At 41.4% G+C, this 12917-nt stretch overlaps 33 non-coding genes across 33 annotated transcripts; all 33 read right to left on the reverse strand.

Moving 5' to 3' along the window:
* Positions 1–95: 95 nt before the first annotated feature.
* On the reverse strand, positions 96–205 carry trnal-caa (transfer RNA leucine (anticodon CAA)). Its single transcript has 2 exons — positions 168–205; positions 96–140 (listed from the first exon to the last, which is right to left on the reverse strand). It is a non-coding gene; the product is annotated as a tRNA-Leu (tRNA).
* Positions 206–455: 250 nt separating this feature from the next.
* Positions 456–528, reverse strand: trnak-cuu (transfer RNA lysine (anticodon CUU)). Its single transcript has one exon. It is a non-coding gene; the product is annotated as a tRNA-Lys (tRNA).
* A 261-nt stretch (positions 529–789) lies between these two features.
* Positions 790–862, reverse strand: trnak-uuu (transfer RNA lysine (anticodon UUU)). Its single transcript has one exon. It is a non-coding gene; the product is annotated as a tRNA-Lys (tRNA).
* A 111-nt stretch (positions 863–973) lies between these two features.
* trnak-cuu (transfer RNA lysine (anticodon CUU)) lies at positions 974–1046 on the reverse strand. Its single transcript has one exon. It is a non-coding gene; the product is annotated as a tRNA-Lys (tRNA).
* Positions 1047–1310: 264 nt separating this feature from the next.
* Positions 1311–1382, reverse strand: trnak-uuu (transfer RNA lysine (anticodon UUU)). The gene has a single exon. It is a non-coding gene; the product is annotated as a tRNA-Lys (tRNA).
* A 446-nt stretch (positions 1383–1828) lies between these two features.
* On the reverse strand, positions 1829–1901 carry trnak-uuu (transfer RNA lysine (anticodon UUU)). Its single transcript has one exon. It is a non-coding gene; the product is annotated as a tRNA-Lys (tRNA).
* Positions 1902–2153: 252 nt separating this feature from the next.
* Positions 2154–2263, reverse strand: trnal-caa (transfer RNA leucine (anticodon CAA)). Its single transcript has 2 exons — positions 2226–2263; positions 2154–2198 (listed from the first exon to the last, which is right to left on the reverse strand). It is a non-coding gene; the product is annotated as a tRNA-Leu (tRNA).
* A 253-nt stretch (positions 2264–2516) lies between these two features.
* Positions 2517–2589, reverse strand: trnak-cuu (transfer RNA lysine (anticodon CUU)). The gene has a single exon. It is a non-coding gene; the product is annotated as a tRNA-Lys (tRNA).
* A 267-nt stretch (positions 2590–2856) lies between these two features.
* trnak-uuu (transfer RNA lysine (anticodon UUU)) lies at positions 2857–2930 on the reverse strand. The gene has a single exon. It is a non-coding gene; the product is annotated as a tRNA-Lys (tRNA).
* Positions 2931–3181: 251 nt separating this feature from the next.
* Positions 3182–3291, reverse strand: trnal-caa (transfer RNA leucine (anticodon CAA)). The gene is made up of 2 exons: positions 3254–3291; positions 3182–3226 (listed from the first exon to the last, which is right to left on the reverse strand). It is a non-coding gene; the product is annotated as a tRNA-Leu (tRNA).
* Positions 3292–3542: 251 nt separating this feature from the next.
* Positions 3543–3615, reverse strand: trnar-ccu (transfer RNA arginine (anticodon CCU)). Its single transcript has one exon. It is a non-coding gene; the product is annotated as a tRNA-Arg (tRNA).
* Positions 3616–3883: 268 nt separating this feature from the next.
* Positions 3884–3956, reverse strand: trnak-uuu (transfer RNA lysine (anticodon UUU)). Its single transcript has one exon. It is a non-coding gene; the product is annotated as a tRNA-Lys (tRNA).
* Positions 3957–4223: 267 nt separating this feature from the next.
* trnak-uuu (transfer RNA lysine (anticodon UUU)) lies at positions 4224–4296 on the reverse strand. The gene has a single exon. It is a non-coding gene; the product is annotated as a tRNA-Lys (tRNA).
* A 252-nt stretch (positions 4297–4548) lies between these two features.
* trnal-caa (transfer RNA leucine (anticodon CAA)) lies at positions 4549–4658 on the reverse strand. The gene is made up of 2 exons: positions 4621–4658; positions 4549–4593 (listed from the first exon to the last, which is right to left on the reverse strand). It is a non-coding gene; the product is annotated as a tRNA-Leu (tRNA).
* A 253-nt stretch (positions 4659–4911) lies between these two features.
* On the reverse strand, positions 4912–4984 carry trnak-cuu (transfer RNA lysine (anticodon CUU)). Its single transcript has one exon. It is a non-coding gene; the product is annotated as a tRNA-Lys (tRNA).
* A 265-nt stretch (positions 4985–5249) lies between these two features.
* Positions 5250–5321, reverse strand: trnak-uuu (transfer RNA lysine (anticodon UUU)). The gene has a single exon. It is a non-coding gene; the product is annotated as a tRNA-Lys (tRNA).
* Positions 5322–5430: 109 nt separating this feature from the next.
* Positions 5431–5500, reverse strand: trnak-cuu (transfer RNA lysine (anticodon CUU)). Its single transcript has one exon. It is a non-coding gene; the product is annotated as a tRNA-Lys (tRNA).
* A 267-nt stretch (positions 5501–5767) lies between these two features.
* Positions 5768–5840, reverse strand: trnak-uuu (transfer RNA lysine (anticodon UUU)). The gene has a single exon. It is a non-coding gene; the product is annotated as a tRNA-Lys (tRNA).
* A 252-nt stretch (positions 5841–6092) lies between these two features.
* trnal-caa (transfer RNA leucine (anticodon CAA)) lies at positions 6093–6203 on the reverse strand. Its single transcript has 2 exons — positions 6166–6203; positions 6093–6138 (listed from the first exon to the last, which is right to left on the reverse strand). It is a non-coding gene; the product is annotated as a tRNA-Leu (tRNA).
* A 253-nt stretch (positions 6204–6456) lies between these two features.
* Positions 6457–6529, reverse strand: trnak-cuu (transfer RNA lysine (anticodon CUU)). The gene has a single exon. It is a non-coding gene; the product is annotated as a tRNA-Lys (tRNA).
* A 266-nt stretch (positions 6530–6795) lies between these two features.
* trnak-uuu (transfer RNA lysine (anticodon UUU)) lies at positions 6796–6868 on the reverse strand. The gene has a single exon. It is a non-coding gene; the product is annotated as a tRNA-Lys (tRNA).
* A 250-nt stretch (positions 6869–7118) lies between these two features.
* On the reverse strand, positions 7119–7229 carry trnal-caa (transfer RNA leucine (anticodon CAA)). The gene is made up of 2 exons: positions 7192–7229; positions 7119–7163 (listed from the first exon to the last, which is right to left on the reverse strand). It is a non-coding gene; the product is annotated as a tRNA-Leu (tRNA).
* A 253-nt stretch (positions 7230–7482) lies between these two features.
* trnak-cuu (transfer RNA lysine (anticodon CUU)) lies at positions 7483–7555 on the reverse strand. Its single transcript has one exon. It is a non-coding gene; the product is annotated as a tRNA-Lys (tRNA).
* A 268-nt stretch (positions 7556–7823) lies between these two features.
* On the reverse strand, positions 7824–7896 carry trnak-uuu (transfer RNA lysine (anticodon UUU)). The gene has a single exon. It is a non-coding gene; the product is annotated as a tRNA-Lys (tRNA).
* Positions 7897–8148: 252 nt separating this feature from the next.
* On the reverse strand, positions 8149–8258 carry trnal-caa (transfer RNA leucine (anticodon CAA)). Its single transcript has 2 exons — positions 8221–8258; positions 8149–8193 (listed from the first exon to the last, which is right to left on the reverse strand). It is a non-coding gene; the product is annotated as a tRNA-Leu (tRNA).
* A 253-nt stretch (positions 8259–8511) lies between these two features.
* trnak-cuu (transfer RNA lysine (anticodon CUU)) lies at positions 8512–8583 on the reverse strand. Its single transcript has one exon. It is a non-coding gene; the product is annotated as a tRNA-Lys (tRNA).
* Positions 8584–8848: 265 nt separating this feature from the next.
* trnak-uuu (transfer RNA lysine (anticodon UUU)) lies at positions 8849–8922 on the reverse strand. The gene has a single exon. It is a non-coding gene; the product is annotated as a tRNA-Lys (tRNA).
* Positions 8923–9171: 249 nt separating this feature from the next.
* Positions 9172–9282, reverse strand: trnal-caa (transfer RNA leucine (anticodon CAA)). Its single transcript has 2 exons — positions 9245–9282; positions 9172–9217 (listed from the first exon to the last, which is right to left on the reverse strand). It is a non-coding gene; the product is annotated as a tRNA-Leu (tRNA).
* Positions 9283–9532: 250 nt separating this feature from the next.
* Positions 9533–9605, reverse strand: trnak-cuu (transfer RNA lysine (anticodon CUU)). The gene has a single exon. It is a non-coding gene; the product is annotated as a tRNA-Lys (tRNA).
* Positions 9606–9874: 269 nt separating this feature from the next.
* On the reverse strand, positions 9875–9947 carry trnak-uuu (transfer RNA lysine (anticodon UUU)). Its single transcript has one exon. It is a non-coding gene; the product is annotated as a tRNA-Lys (tRNA).
* Positions 9948–10199: 252 nt separating this feature from the next.
* Positions 10200–10310, reverse strand: trnal-caa (transfer RNA leucine (anticodon CAA)). The gene is made up of 2 exons: positions 10273–10310; positions 10200–10245 (listed from the first exon to the last, which is right to left on the reverse strand). It is a non-coding gene; the product is annotated as a tRNA-Leu (tRNA).
* A 253-nt stretch (positions 10311–10563) lies between these two features.
* trnak-cuu (transfer RNA lysine (anticodon CUU)) lies at positions 10564–10636 on the reverse strand. Its single transcript has one exon. It is a non-coding gene; the product is annotated as a tRNA-Lys (tRNA).
* Positions 10637–10905: 269 nt separating this feature from the next.
* Positions 10906–10978, reverse strand: trnak-uuu (transfer RNA lysine (anticodon UUU)). Its single transcript has one exon. It is a non-coding gene; the product is annotated as a tRNA-Lys (tRNA).
* Positions 10979–12917: the final 1939 nt, after the last annotated feature.

Raw genomic sequence — 12917 nt, forward strand, 5'->3', positions numbered from 1 at the left:
GCACAGTCCGTCTTGAAGGCAGAATCAAATTTGCCAGGCATGTTCAAAGAAGGACTATTCACATCACTTGCTCTCGAGGTCAAGTGGTTAAAGACTGTCAGGAGTGGGATTCGAACCCACGACTCCTTCAGAGACCAGATACCTCTCCAGGAAGTAAGGCCTTACGCCTTGAGTCTGGCGCCTTTGACTGCTCGGCCATCCTGACCTGAGCTATCTACACCAGAAGGTATAAAGGCACTGAGCCTAATCTTCCCGGCTCTTTCAATATACTTCAAGTACTACAACAACTCAATGAAGTACGTTTGGCCAAAGGGCTATGAGTACATGTCAGCCTCTATCATAACATTCAAACATATCATTAAGTGTTTCAGCAAAGTTGATGGATTTGTAGCTACGTTTCATCGAGCACTGCTAAACAGTCACCATCAAGGAAACAAAGTAAAAGAACTGTGAAACGCCCAACATGGGGCTCGAACCCATGACCCTGAGATCAAGAGTCTCATGCTCTACCAACTGAGCTCGCCGGGCTCACAAGGATGTTTTTTTGCACCTGACAATGCAAGCAAGTTGATTTCTAAGATCGTAATATAGTAGTATGACAAATAGTACTAATTTTTTTGCTTTAATGGTTGTCAGCATACTGACAACTCTTATCAATTGAATTTAAACATAACAACAAGTTCTTAAACAAGACTGCTTGAGTGACAAAATCCTTTAGCAGCGGAGACAATTCAAGAATTAGCAGTACCCAACAACCCATTAAGAAGACTTAGTAAGTCACATTGAAAACGCCCAACGTGGGACTTGAACCCACGACCCTGAGATTAAAAGTCTCATGCTCTACCAACTGAGCTAGCCGGGCTTCAGTGGAGCATAATTCATGTACCTTGGCCAATGCATAAAAGTTGATTCCGTAGTCACATCAGAATTGGTGGTGTAAATCAGAGTAAATCAAAGTAAATGAACTGTGAAACGCCCAACGTGGGGCTCGAACCCACGACCCTGAGATTAAGAGTCTCATGCTCTACCAACTGAGCTCGCCGGGCTTCACAAAGGCATGTTTTTTTGCACCTGACAATGCAAACAAAGTTGATTTCCAAGATTGTTACAGTAGTACAAAAAAATAGTACTAATTTTTTTTTGCTTTAATGGTTGTCAGTATATTGAGAACTCTTAACAATTGAATTTAACATAACAACAAGTGTTTACACAAGACTGCTTGAGTGACAAACACCTTTGGCAAAGGAGACAATTCAAGAAGTAGCAGTTCCCAACAACCATTAAGAAGACTTAGTAAGTCACATTGAAAACGCCCAACGTGGGACTTGAACCACGACCCTGAGATTAAAAGTCTCATGCTCTACCAACTGAGCTAGCCGGCTTCAGTGGAACATAATTCATGTACCTCGGCCAATGCATAAAAAGTTGATTCCGTAGTCACATCAGAATTGGTGGTAAATCAGAGTAAATCAAAGTAAATGAACTGTGAAACGCCCAACGTGGGCTCGAACCCATGACCCTGAGATTAAAGTCTCATGCTCTACCAACTGAGCTCGCCGGGCTTCACAAAGGGATGTTTTTTTGCACCTGACAATGCAAGCAAAGTTGATTTACAAGATGGTAATATAGTAGTATGACAAAATAGTACTAATTTTTTTTGCTTTAATGGTTGTCAGCATATTGAGAACTCTTATCAATTGAATTTAAACATAACAACAAGTTCTTAAACAAGACTGCTTGAGTGACAAAATCCTTTGGCAGAGGAGACAATTCAAGAATTAGCAGTACCCAACAACCCATTAAGAAGACTTGTAAGTCACATTAAAAACACCCAACGTGGGACTTGAACCCACGACCCTGATATTAAAAGTCTCATGCTCTACCAACTGAGCTAGCCAGGCTTCAGTGGAACATAATACATGTACCTTGGCCAATGCATAAAAAGTTGATTCCGTAGTAACATCAGAATTGGCGGTGTAAATCAGCAGTCTGCGCTAGTTTACATACAATTGGTCTTGAGTGAAATGTTAAATATTGTCAGACCAGAAAATATCTCGTGCACAGTCCGTCTTGAAGGCAGAATCAAATTTGCCAGGCATGTTCAAAGAAGGACTATTCACATCACTTGCTCTCGAGGTCAAGTGGTTAAAGACTGTCAGGAGTGGGATTCGAACCCACGCCTCCATCAGAGACCAGATACCTCTCCAGGAAGTAAGGCCTTACGCCTTGAGTCTGGCGCCTTTGACCGCTCGGCCATCCTGACCTGAGCTAATCTACCACCAGAAGGTATAAAGGCACTGAGTCTAATCTTCCTGGCTCTTTCAATATACTTCAAGTACTACAACAACTCAATGAAGTACGTTTGGCCAAAGGGCTATGAGTACATGTCAGCCTCTATCAATAACATTCAAACATATCATTAAGTGTTTCAGCAAAGTTGATGGATTTGTAGCTACGTTTCATCGAGCACTGCTAAACAGTCACCATCAAGGAAACAAAGTAAATGAACTGTGAAACGCCCAACATGGGGCTCGAACCCACGACCCTGAGATCAAGAGTCTCATGCTCTACCAACTGAGCTCGCCGGGCTTCACAAAGGGATGTTTTTTTGCACCTGACAATGCAAGCAAAGTTGATTTCTAAGATCGTAATATAGTAGTATGACAAAATAGTACTAATTTTTTTTGCTTTAATGGTTGTCAGCATACTGACAACTCTTATCAATTGAATTTAAACATAACAACAAGTTCTTAAACAAGACTGCTTGAGTGACAAAATCCTTTAGCAGCGGAGACAATTCAAGAATTAGCAGTACCCAACAACCCATTAAGAAGACTTAGTAAGTCACATTGAAAACGCCCAACGTGGGACTTTGAACCCACGACCCTGAGATTAAAAGTCTCATGCTCTACCAACTGAGCTAGCCGGGCTTCAGTGGAACATAATTCATGTACCTTGGCCAATGCATAAAAAGTTGATTCCGTAGTCACATCAGAATTGGCGGTGTAAATCAGCAGTCTGCGCTATTTTACATACAATTGGTCTTGAGTGAAATGTTAAATATTGTCAGACCAGAAAATATCTCGTGCACAGTCCGTCTTGAAGGCAGAATCAATTTGCCAGGCATGTTCAAAGAAGGACTATTCACATCACTTGCTCTCGAGGTCAAGTGGTTAAAGACTGTCAGGAGTGGGATTCGAACCCACGCCTCCATCAGAGACCAGATACCTCTCCAGGAAGTAAGGCCTTACGCCTTGAGTCTGGCGCCTTTGACCGCTCGGCCATCCTGACCTGAGCTAATCTACCACCAGAAGGTATAAAGGCACTGAGTCTAATCTTCCTGGCTCTTTCAATATACTTCAAGTACTACAAACTCAATGAAGTACGTTTGGCCAAAGGGCTATGAGTACATGTCAGTCTCTATCAATAACATTCAAACATATCATTAAGTGTTTCAGCAAAGTTGATGGATTTGTAGCTACGTTTCATCGAGCACTGCTAAACAGTCACCATCAAGGAAACAAAGTAAATGAACTGTGAAACGCCCACCGTGGGGCTCGAACCCACGACCCTGATATTAGGAGTCTCATGCTCTACCAACTGAGCTCGCCGGGCTTCACAAAGGCATGTTTTTTTGCACCTGACAATGCAAGCAAAGTTGATTTCCAAGATCGTAATATAGTAGTATGACAAAATAGTACAAATTTTTTTTTGCTTTAATGGTTGTCAGCATATTGAGAACTCTTATCAATTGAATTTAAACCTAACAACAAGTGTTTACACAAGACTGCTTGAGTGACAAACACCTTTGGCAGAGGAGACAATTCAAGAAGTAGCAGTACCCAACAACCCATTAAGAAGACTTAGTAAGTCACATTGAAAACGCCCAACGTGGGACTTGAACCCACGACCCTGAGATTAAAAGTCTCATGCTCTACCAACTGAGCTCGCCGGGCTTCACAAAGGCATGTTTTTTTGCACCTGACAATGCAAGCAAAGTTGATTTCCAAGAACGTGATATGGTAGTATGACAAAATAGTACTAATTTTTTTTGCTTTAATGTTTGTCAGCATATTAAGAACTCTTATCAATTGAATTTAAACATAACAACAAGTGCTTAAACAAGACTGCTTGAGTGACAAAATACTTTGGCAGTGGAGACAATTCAAGAATGAGTAGTACCCAACAACCCATTAAGAAGACTTAGTAAGTCACATTGAAAACGCCCAACGTGGGACTTGAACCCACGACCCTGAGATTAAAAGTCTCATGCTCTACCAACTGAGCTAGCCGGGCTTCAGTGGAACGTAATTCATGTACCTTGGCCAATGCATAAAAAGTTGATTCCGTAGTAACATCAGAATTGGCGGTGTAAATCAGCAGTCTGCGCTAGTTTACATACAATTGGTCTTGAGTGAAATGTTAAATATTGTCAGACCAGAAAATATCTCGTGCACAGTCCGTCTTGAAGGCAGAATCAAATTTGCCAGGCATGTTCAAAGAAGGACTATTCACATCACTTGCTCTCGAGGTCAAGTGGTTAAAGACTGTCAGGAGTGGGATTCGAACCCACGCCTCCATCAGAGACCAGATACCTCTCCAGGAAGTAAGGCCTTACGCCTTGAGTCTGGCGCCTTTGACCGCTCGGCCATCCTGACCTGAGCTAATCTACCACCAGAAGGTATAAAGGCACTGAGTCTAATCTTCCTGGCTCTTTCAATATACTTCAAGTACTACAACAACTCAATGAAGTACGTTTGGCCAAAGGGCTATGAGTACATGTCAGCCTCTATCAATAACATTCAAACATATCATTAAGTGTTTCAGCAAAGTTGATGGATTTGTAGCTACGTTTCATCGAGCACTGCTAAACAGTCACCATCAAGGAAACAAAGTAAATGAACTGTGAAACGCCCAACATGGGGCTCGAACCCACGACCCTGAGATCAAGAGTCTCATGCTCTACCAACTGAGCTCGCCGGGCTTCACAAAGGGATGTTTTTTTGCACTGACAATGCAAGCAAAGTTGATTTCTAAGATCGTAATATAGTAGTATGACAAAATAGTACTAATTTTTTTTGCTTAATGGTTGTCAGCATACTGACAACTCTTATCAATTGAATTTAAACATAACAACAAGTTCTTAAACAAGACTGCTTGAGTGACAAAATCCTTTAGCAGCGGAGACAATTCAAGAATTAGCAGTACCCAACAACCCATTAAGAAGACTTAGTAAGTCACATTGAAAACGCCCAACGTGGACTTGAACCCACGACCCTGAGATTAAAAGTCTCATGCTCTACCAACTGAGCTAGCCGGGCAGTGGAACATAATTCATGTACCTCGGCCAATGCATAAAAAGTTGATTCCGTAGTCACATCAGAATTGGTGGTGTAAATCAGAGTAAATCAAAGTAAATGAACTGTGAAACGCCCAACGTGGGGCTCGAACCCACCCTGAGATTAAGAGTCTCATGCTCTACCAACTGAGCTCGCCGGGCTTCACAAAGGCATGTTTTTTGCACCTGACAATGCAAACAAAGTTGATTTCCAAGATTGTAATACAGTAGTACAAAAAAATAGTACTAATTTTTTTTTGCTTTAATGGTTGTCAGTATATTGAGAACTCTTAACAATTGAATTTAAACATAACAACAAGTGTTTACACAAGACTGCTTGAGTGACAAACACCTTTGGCAGAGGAGACAATTCAAGAAGTAGCAGTTCCCAACAACCCATTAAGAAGACTTAGTAAGTCACATTGAAAACGCCCAACGTGGGACTTGAACCCACGACCCTGAGATTAAAAGTCTCATGCTCTACCAACTGAGCTAGCCGGGCTTCAGTGGAACGTAATTCATGTACCTTGGCCAATGCATAAAAGTTGATTCGGTAGTCACATCAGAATTGGCGGTGTAAATCAGCAGTCTGCGCTAGTTTTACATACAATTGGTCTTGAGTGAAATGTTAAATATTGTCAGACCAGAAAATATCTCGTGCACAGTCCGTCTTGAAGGCAGAATGAAATTTGCCAGGCATGTTCAAAGAAGGACTATTCACATCACTTGCTCTCGAGGTCAAGTGGTTAAAGACTGTCAGGGTTGGGATTCGAACCCACGCCTCCATGAGGAGACCAGATACCTCTCCAGGAAGTAAGGCTTCACGCCTTGAGTCTGGCGCCTTTGACCGCTCGGCCATCCTGACCTGAGCTACTCTACCACCAGAAGGTATAAAGGCACTGAGCCTAATCTTCCTGGCTCTTTCAATATACTTCAAGTACTACAACAACTCAATGAAGTACATTTGGCCAAAGTGCTATGAGTACATGTCAGCCTCTATCAATAACATTCAAACATATCATTAAGTGTTTCAGCAAAGTTGATGGATTTGTAGCTACGTTTCATCGAGCACTGCTAAACAGTCACCATCAAGGAAACAAAGTAAATGAACTGTGAAACGCCCAACTTGGGGCTCGAACCCACGACCCTGAGATTAAGAGTCTCATGCTCTACCAACTGAGCTCGCCAGGCTTCACAAAGACATGTTTTTTTGCAACTGACAATGCAAGCAAAAGTTGATTTCTAAGAACGTGACATAGTAGTAGACAAAATAGTACTAATTTTTTTTGCTTTAATGGTTGTCAGCATATTGAGAACTCTTATCAATTGAATTTAAACATAACAACAAGTGTTTACACAAGACTGCTTGAGTGACAAACACCTTTGGCAGAGGAGACAATTCAAGAAGTAGCAGTTCCCAACAACCATTAAGAAGACTTAGTAAGTCACATTGCAAACGCCCAACGTGGGACTTGAACCCACGACCCTGAGATTAAAAGTCTCATGCTCTACCAATTGAGCTAGCCGGGCTTCAGTGGAACGTAATTCATGTACCTTGGCCAATGCATAAAAAGTTGATTCCGTAGTCACATCAGAATTGGCGGTGTAAATCACCAGTCTGCGCTAGTTTACATACAATTGGTCTTGAGTGAAATGTTAAATATTGTCAGACCAGAATATCTCGTGCACAGTCCGTCTTGAAGGCTGAATCAAATTTGCCAGGCATGTTCAAAGAAGGACTATTCACATCACTTGCTCTCGAGGTCAAGTGGTTAAAGACTGTCAGGAGTGGGATTCGAACCCACGCCTCCATCAGAGACCAGATACCTCTCCAGGAAGCAAGGCGTTTACGCCTTGAGTCTGGCGCCTTTGACCGCTCGGCCATCCTGACCTGAGCTAATCTACCACCAGAAGGTATAAAGGCACTGAGCCTAATCTTCCTGGCTCTTTCAATATACTTCAAGTACTACAACAACTCAATGAAGTACATTTGGCCAAAGTGCTATGAGTACATGTCAGCCTCTATCAATAACATTCAAACATATCATTAAGTGTTTCAGCAAAGTTGATGGATTTGTAGCTACGTTTCATCGAGCACTGCTAAACAGTCACCATCAAGGAAACAAAGTAAATGAACTGTGAAACGCCCAACGTGGGGCTCGAACCCACGACCCTGAGATTAAGAGTCTCATGCTCTACCAACTGAGCTCGCCGGGCTTCACAAAGGCATGTTTTTTTGCACCTGACAATGCAAGCAAAGTTGATTTCCAAGATGGTAATATAGTAGTACGACAAAATAGTACTAATTTTTTTTTTGCTTTAATGGTTGTCAGCATATTGAGACTTCTTAAAAATTGAATTTAACATAACAACAAGTGCTTAAACAAGACTGCTTGAGTGACAAAATACTTTGGCAGAGGAGACAATTCAAGAATTAGCAGTACCCAACAACCCATTAAGAAGACTTAGTAAGTCACATTGAAAACGCCCAACGTGGGACTTGAACCCACGACCCTGAGATTAAAAGTCTCATGCTCTACCAACTGAGCTAGCCGGGCTTCAGTGGAACGTAATTCATGTACCTTGGCCAATGCATAAAAAGTTGATTCCGTAGTCACATCAGAATTGGCGGTGTAAATCAGCAGTCTGCGCTATTTTACATACAATTGGTCTTGAGTGAAATGTTAAATATTGTCAGACCAGAAAATATCTCGTGCACAGTCCGTCTTGAAGGCAGAATCAAATTTGCCAGGCATGTTCAAAGAAGGACTATTCACATCACTTGCTCTCGAGGTCAAGTGGTTAAAGACTGTCAGGAGTGGGATTTGAACCCACGCCTCCTTCAGAGACCAGATACCTCTACAGGAAGTAAGGCCTTACGCCTTGAGTCTGGCGCCTTTGACCGCTCGGCCATCCTGACCTGAGCTAATCTACCACCAGAAGGTATAAAGGCACTGAGCCTAATCTTCCTGGCTCTTTCAATATACTTCAAGTACTACAACAACTCAATGAAGTACATTTGGCCAAAGGGCTATGAGTACATGTCAGCCTCTATCAATAACATTCAAACATATCATTAAGTGTTTCAGCAAAGTTGATGGATTTGTAGCTACGTTTCATCGAGCACTGCTAAACAGTCACCATCAAGGAAACAAAGTAAAAGAACTGTGAAACGCCCAACGTGGGGCTCGAACCCACGACCTGAGATTAAGAGTCTCATGCTCTACCAACTGAGCTCGCCGGCTTCACAAAGGGATGTTTTTTTGCACCTGACAATGCAAGCAAGTTGATTTCCAAGATCGTAATACAGTAGTATGACAAAATAGTACTAATTTTTTTTGCTTTAATGGTTGTCAGCATATTGACAACTCTTATCAATTGAATTTAAACATAACAACAAGTTCTTAAACAAGACTGCTTGAGTGACAAAATCCTTTAGCAGAGGAGACAATTCAAGAACTAGCAGTACCCAACAACCCATTAAGAAGACTTAGTAAGTCACATTGAAAACGCCCAACGTGGGACTTGAACCCACGACCCTGAGATTAAAAGTCTCATGCTCTACCAACTGAGCTAGCCGGGGCTTCAGTGGAACATAATTTATGTACCTCGGCCAATGCATAAAAAGTTGATTCCGTAGTCACATCAGAATTGGCGTAAATCAGCAGTCTGCGCTAGTTTACATACAATTGGTCTTGAGTGAAATGTTAAATATTGTCAGACCAGAAAATATCTCGTGCACAGTCCGTCTTGAAGGCAGAATCAAATTTGCCAGGCATGTTCAAAGAAGGACTATTCACATCACTTGCTCTCGAGGTCAAGTGGTTAAAGACTGTCAGGAGTGGGATTCGAACCCACGCCTCCATGAGGAGACCAGATACCTCTCCAGGAAGTAAGGCTTCACGCCTTGAGTCTGGCGCCTTTGACCGCTCGGCCATCCTGACCTGAGCTACTCTACCACCAGAAGGTATAAAGGCACTGAGCCTAATCTTCCTGGCTCTTTCAATATACTTCAAGTACTACAACAACTCAATGAAGTACATTTGGCCAAAGTGCTATGAGTACATGTCAGCCTCTATCAATAACATTCAAACATATCATTAAGTGTTTCAGCAAAGTTGATGGATTTGCTACGTTTCATCGAGCACTGCTAAACAGTCACCATCAAGGAAACAAAGTAAATGAACTGTGAAACGCCCAACTTGGGGCTCGAACCCACGACCCTGAGATTAAGAGTCTCATGCTCTACCAACTGAGCTCGCCAGGTTTCACAAAGACATGTTTTTTTTGCAACTGGCAATGCAAGCAAAAGTTGATTTCTAAGAACGTGACATAGTAGTACGACAAAATAGTACTAATTTTTTTTGATTTAATGGTTGTCAGCATATTGAGAACTCTTATCAATTGAATTTAAACATAACAACAAGTGTTTACACAAGACTGCTTGAGTGACAAACACCTTTGGCAGAGGAGACAATTCAAGAAGTAGCAGTTCCCAACAACCCATTAAGAAGACTTAGTAAGTCACATTGAAAACGCCCAACGTGGGACTTGAACCCACGACCCTGAGATTAAAAGTCTCATGCTCTACCAACTGAGCTAGCCGGGCTTCAGTGGAACGTAATTCATGTACCTTGGCCAATGCATAAAAAGTTGATTCCGTAGTCACATCAGAATTGGCGGTGTAAATCAGCAGTCTGCGCTATTTTACATACAATTGGTCTTGAGTGAAATGTTAAATATTGTCAGACCAGAAAATATCTCGTGCACAGTCCGTCTTGAAGGCAGAATCAAATTTGCCAGGCATGTTCAAAGAAGGACTATTCACATCACTTGCTCTCGAGGTCAAGTGGTTAAAGACTGTCAGGAGTGGGATTCGAACCCACGCCTCCATGAGGAGACCAGATACCTCTCCAGGAAGTAAGGCCTAACACCTTGAGTCTGGCGCCTTTGACCGCTCGGCCATCCTGACCTGAGCTACTCTACCACCAGAAGGTATAAAGGCACTGAGCCTAATCTTCCTGGCTCTTTCAATATACTTCAAGTACTACAACAACTCAATGAAGTACATTTGGCCAAAGGGCTATGAGTATATGTCAGCCTCTATCAATAACATTCAAACATATCATTAAGTGTTTCAGCAAAGTTGATGGATTTGTAGCTACGTTTCATCGAGCACTGCTAAACAGTCACCATCAAGGAAACAAAGTAAATGAACTGTGAAACGCCCAACATGGGGATCGAACCCACGACCCTGAGATTAAGAGTCTCATGCTCTACCAACTGAGCTCGCCGGGCTTCACAAAGGGATGTTTTTTTGCACCTGACAATGCAAGCAAAGTTGATTTCCAAGAACGTGATATGGTAGTATGACAAAATAGTACTAATTTTTTTTTTTGCTTTAATGGTTGTCAGCATATTGAGAACTCTTATCAATTGAATTTAAACCTAACAACAAGTGCTTAAACAAGACTGCTTGAGTGACAAACACTTATGGCAGAGGAGACAATTCAAGAAGTAGCAGTTCCCTAAAACCCATTAAGAAGACTTAGTTAATCACATTGAAACGCCCAACGTGGGACTTGAACCCACGACCCTGAGATTAAAAGTCTCATGCTCTACCAACTGAGCTAGCCAGGCTTCGGTGGTTGTCAGCATATGGAGACCTTTATAATTTGAACTTAAACCTCACAGCAAGTGTTTAAACAAGATTGCTTGAATGACAACCAGATAAAAAGTTGATTCTGTAGTCACATCAGGATTGGCGTAAATCAGCAGTCTGCGGCTATTTTACATACAACTGGTCTTTCGTGAAATTTAAGTATAACAGCAAGTGTTTAAACAAGACTGCTTGAATTACAACCAGTGATGAATCATTAAGAATCATTAAGCCACCTCAAACCAATAAGAACATAAAGTAAGTCAAATCAGAAACGCTCAATATTTGGTTCTTAATCGTCACCCTTAGCTTTTGGTCCTCATTCTCTTCCTTCTGAGTTTGCCATTTGCAATGTTTCTTTTGTATGGTAAAGCACACATTTTAAGTAATTCTGATGAAGCTATATTTAGTTTTCATTATTTTGTGAGAATCACTATTGGCTTTGACATAAAATGCTTATTGTGAAACATGTCAGAATTTTGTTTGTCATGTTTATTCGTAACCAAAACACAAATGATCTAACATCCAAAGGGTGAATACTTTCTATAGATGATCTTGTTCACCAAATGTTTCCTTCTGCAGTTTTTATTCAATTCAGCAACTGCAAAATAGGAAGTACATCTTTGCTTTTGAGTAGAATTTTTTTTTTTTATTATTATTCATCATTGATTCTCAGTTTTGTTCAATAAATGTATCATGTGAATCATTTGCTGATGACGAGTCGTGTTTTTTTTTTCTCTCTCCCCTCATTTTAGAAAAACACAAGAGGAGAAAAGGTTCATTCAGATTTCTAGCTGGGAACTAACAAGTTGTAAATACTCCAAGATCCCATTCTGGGAATTTTTTGATACCAACATTCTGAGAAAAATCTTTGACCCCGATTACACTGGATGTCTAAACAAGATACATTTCTGTTTGGTTAAGAGACCATGACCCAAGCTGAGATCACAGGATACAAGTCCTCTGTGCTTGGCTTGATGGAGCAGTTGATTTTAGAACAACGGACAATGTCCTCCTTGTTTGTGAGTTTGTGGTAATAAATAAGACAATGACTTCAGGCAGCCCTACCTTGACAAACATCCTCTTCGCTTACAGACTGTTTTTAGTTCCTGGTCTGGGTTACAGAGGGAGTGAATTCAATATGCTGACTCTCTGAATTTAGGGGTACTCCAAACCTCTCCTACACGTATTTCTGCATGGCTAAGTACCGAAAGCAGTGAAATGCTGTTGTGGGAAAAAAAACAAACACCCAAACTATTTTACCAAGCACTGTTAGGTGAAATCCTCAATCAGGTTTATTCATCTATTGTGCACAATACAGAGAGCTTGTAGGACAATCAATAATGAAGCAGGTCTGGGTGAAAAGCTCTGTCAGGCAGAGACAACACTTGAGTCATATACCAAGGATAAGGAATTAAAAACAAAGGACAAGAGAGTCAGGCTTTGATGGAGCTGTAGAAAACAACATCCAACCTTGTACATGTAACCCAAATAGTTCTTTTGGTGAGAGTTCACAAACATTTAATATAACATATGTATTAAATTTTTTTATACCATGTTGGGACAGCATAGTCTTAGACTGATGATCTCTGAATCATCACTATTCTCACAGTAGTGCTGCTATTGTAGTGTGCAAAAATGCAGCGCTCCAGGTCTAAAGCAACCAATCAGAGCCGGGAGGAAGGTCTTAGCCCTGTCAATCAACCTCCTGTACGCTGCTCAAGGTGCTTATGGTAAAACATTAACTACATCTTACAGGAAAACCACTTCTCCCCCATCATTGGCGGCTGTGCTAACTAGCATTAGCATTTGTGGCAGGCTATACTGTTGTAGTTGAGCAGAGAGCACCGGGGGAGTGATTGACAGCGCTAAAACCCTCCTGATGGTATTTTTCTGATTCAGTGGCGTATTTCTGCAGTT

The sequence above is a fragment of the Poeciliopsis prolifica genome, unplaced genomic scaffold (genome assembly GCF_027474105.1).
Source record: "Poeciliopsis prolifica strain line A6 unplaced genomic scaffold, Auburn_PproV2 SCAFFOLD020, whole genome shotgun sequence".
NCBI lineage: Eukaryota > Metazoa > Chordata > Actinopteri > Cyprinodontiformes > Poeciliidae > Poeciliopsis > Poeciliopsis prolifica.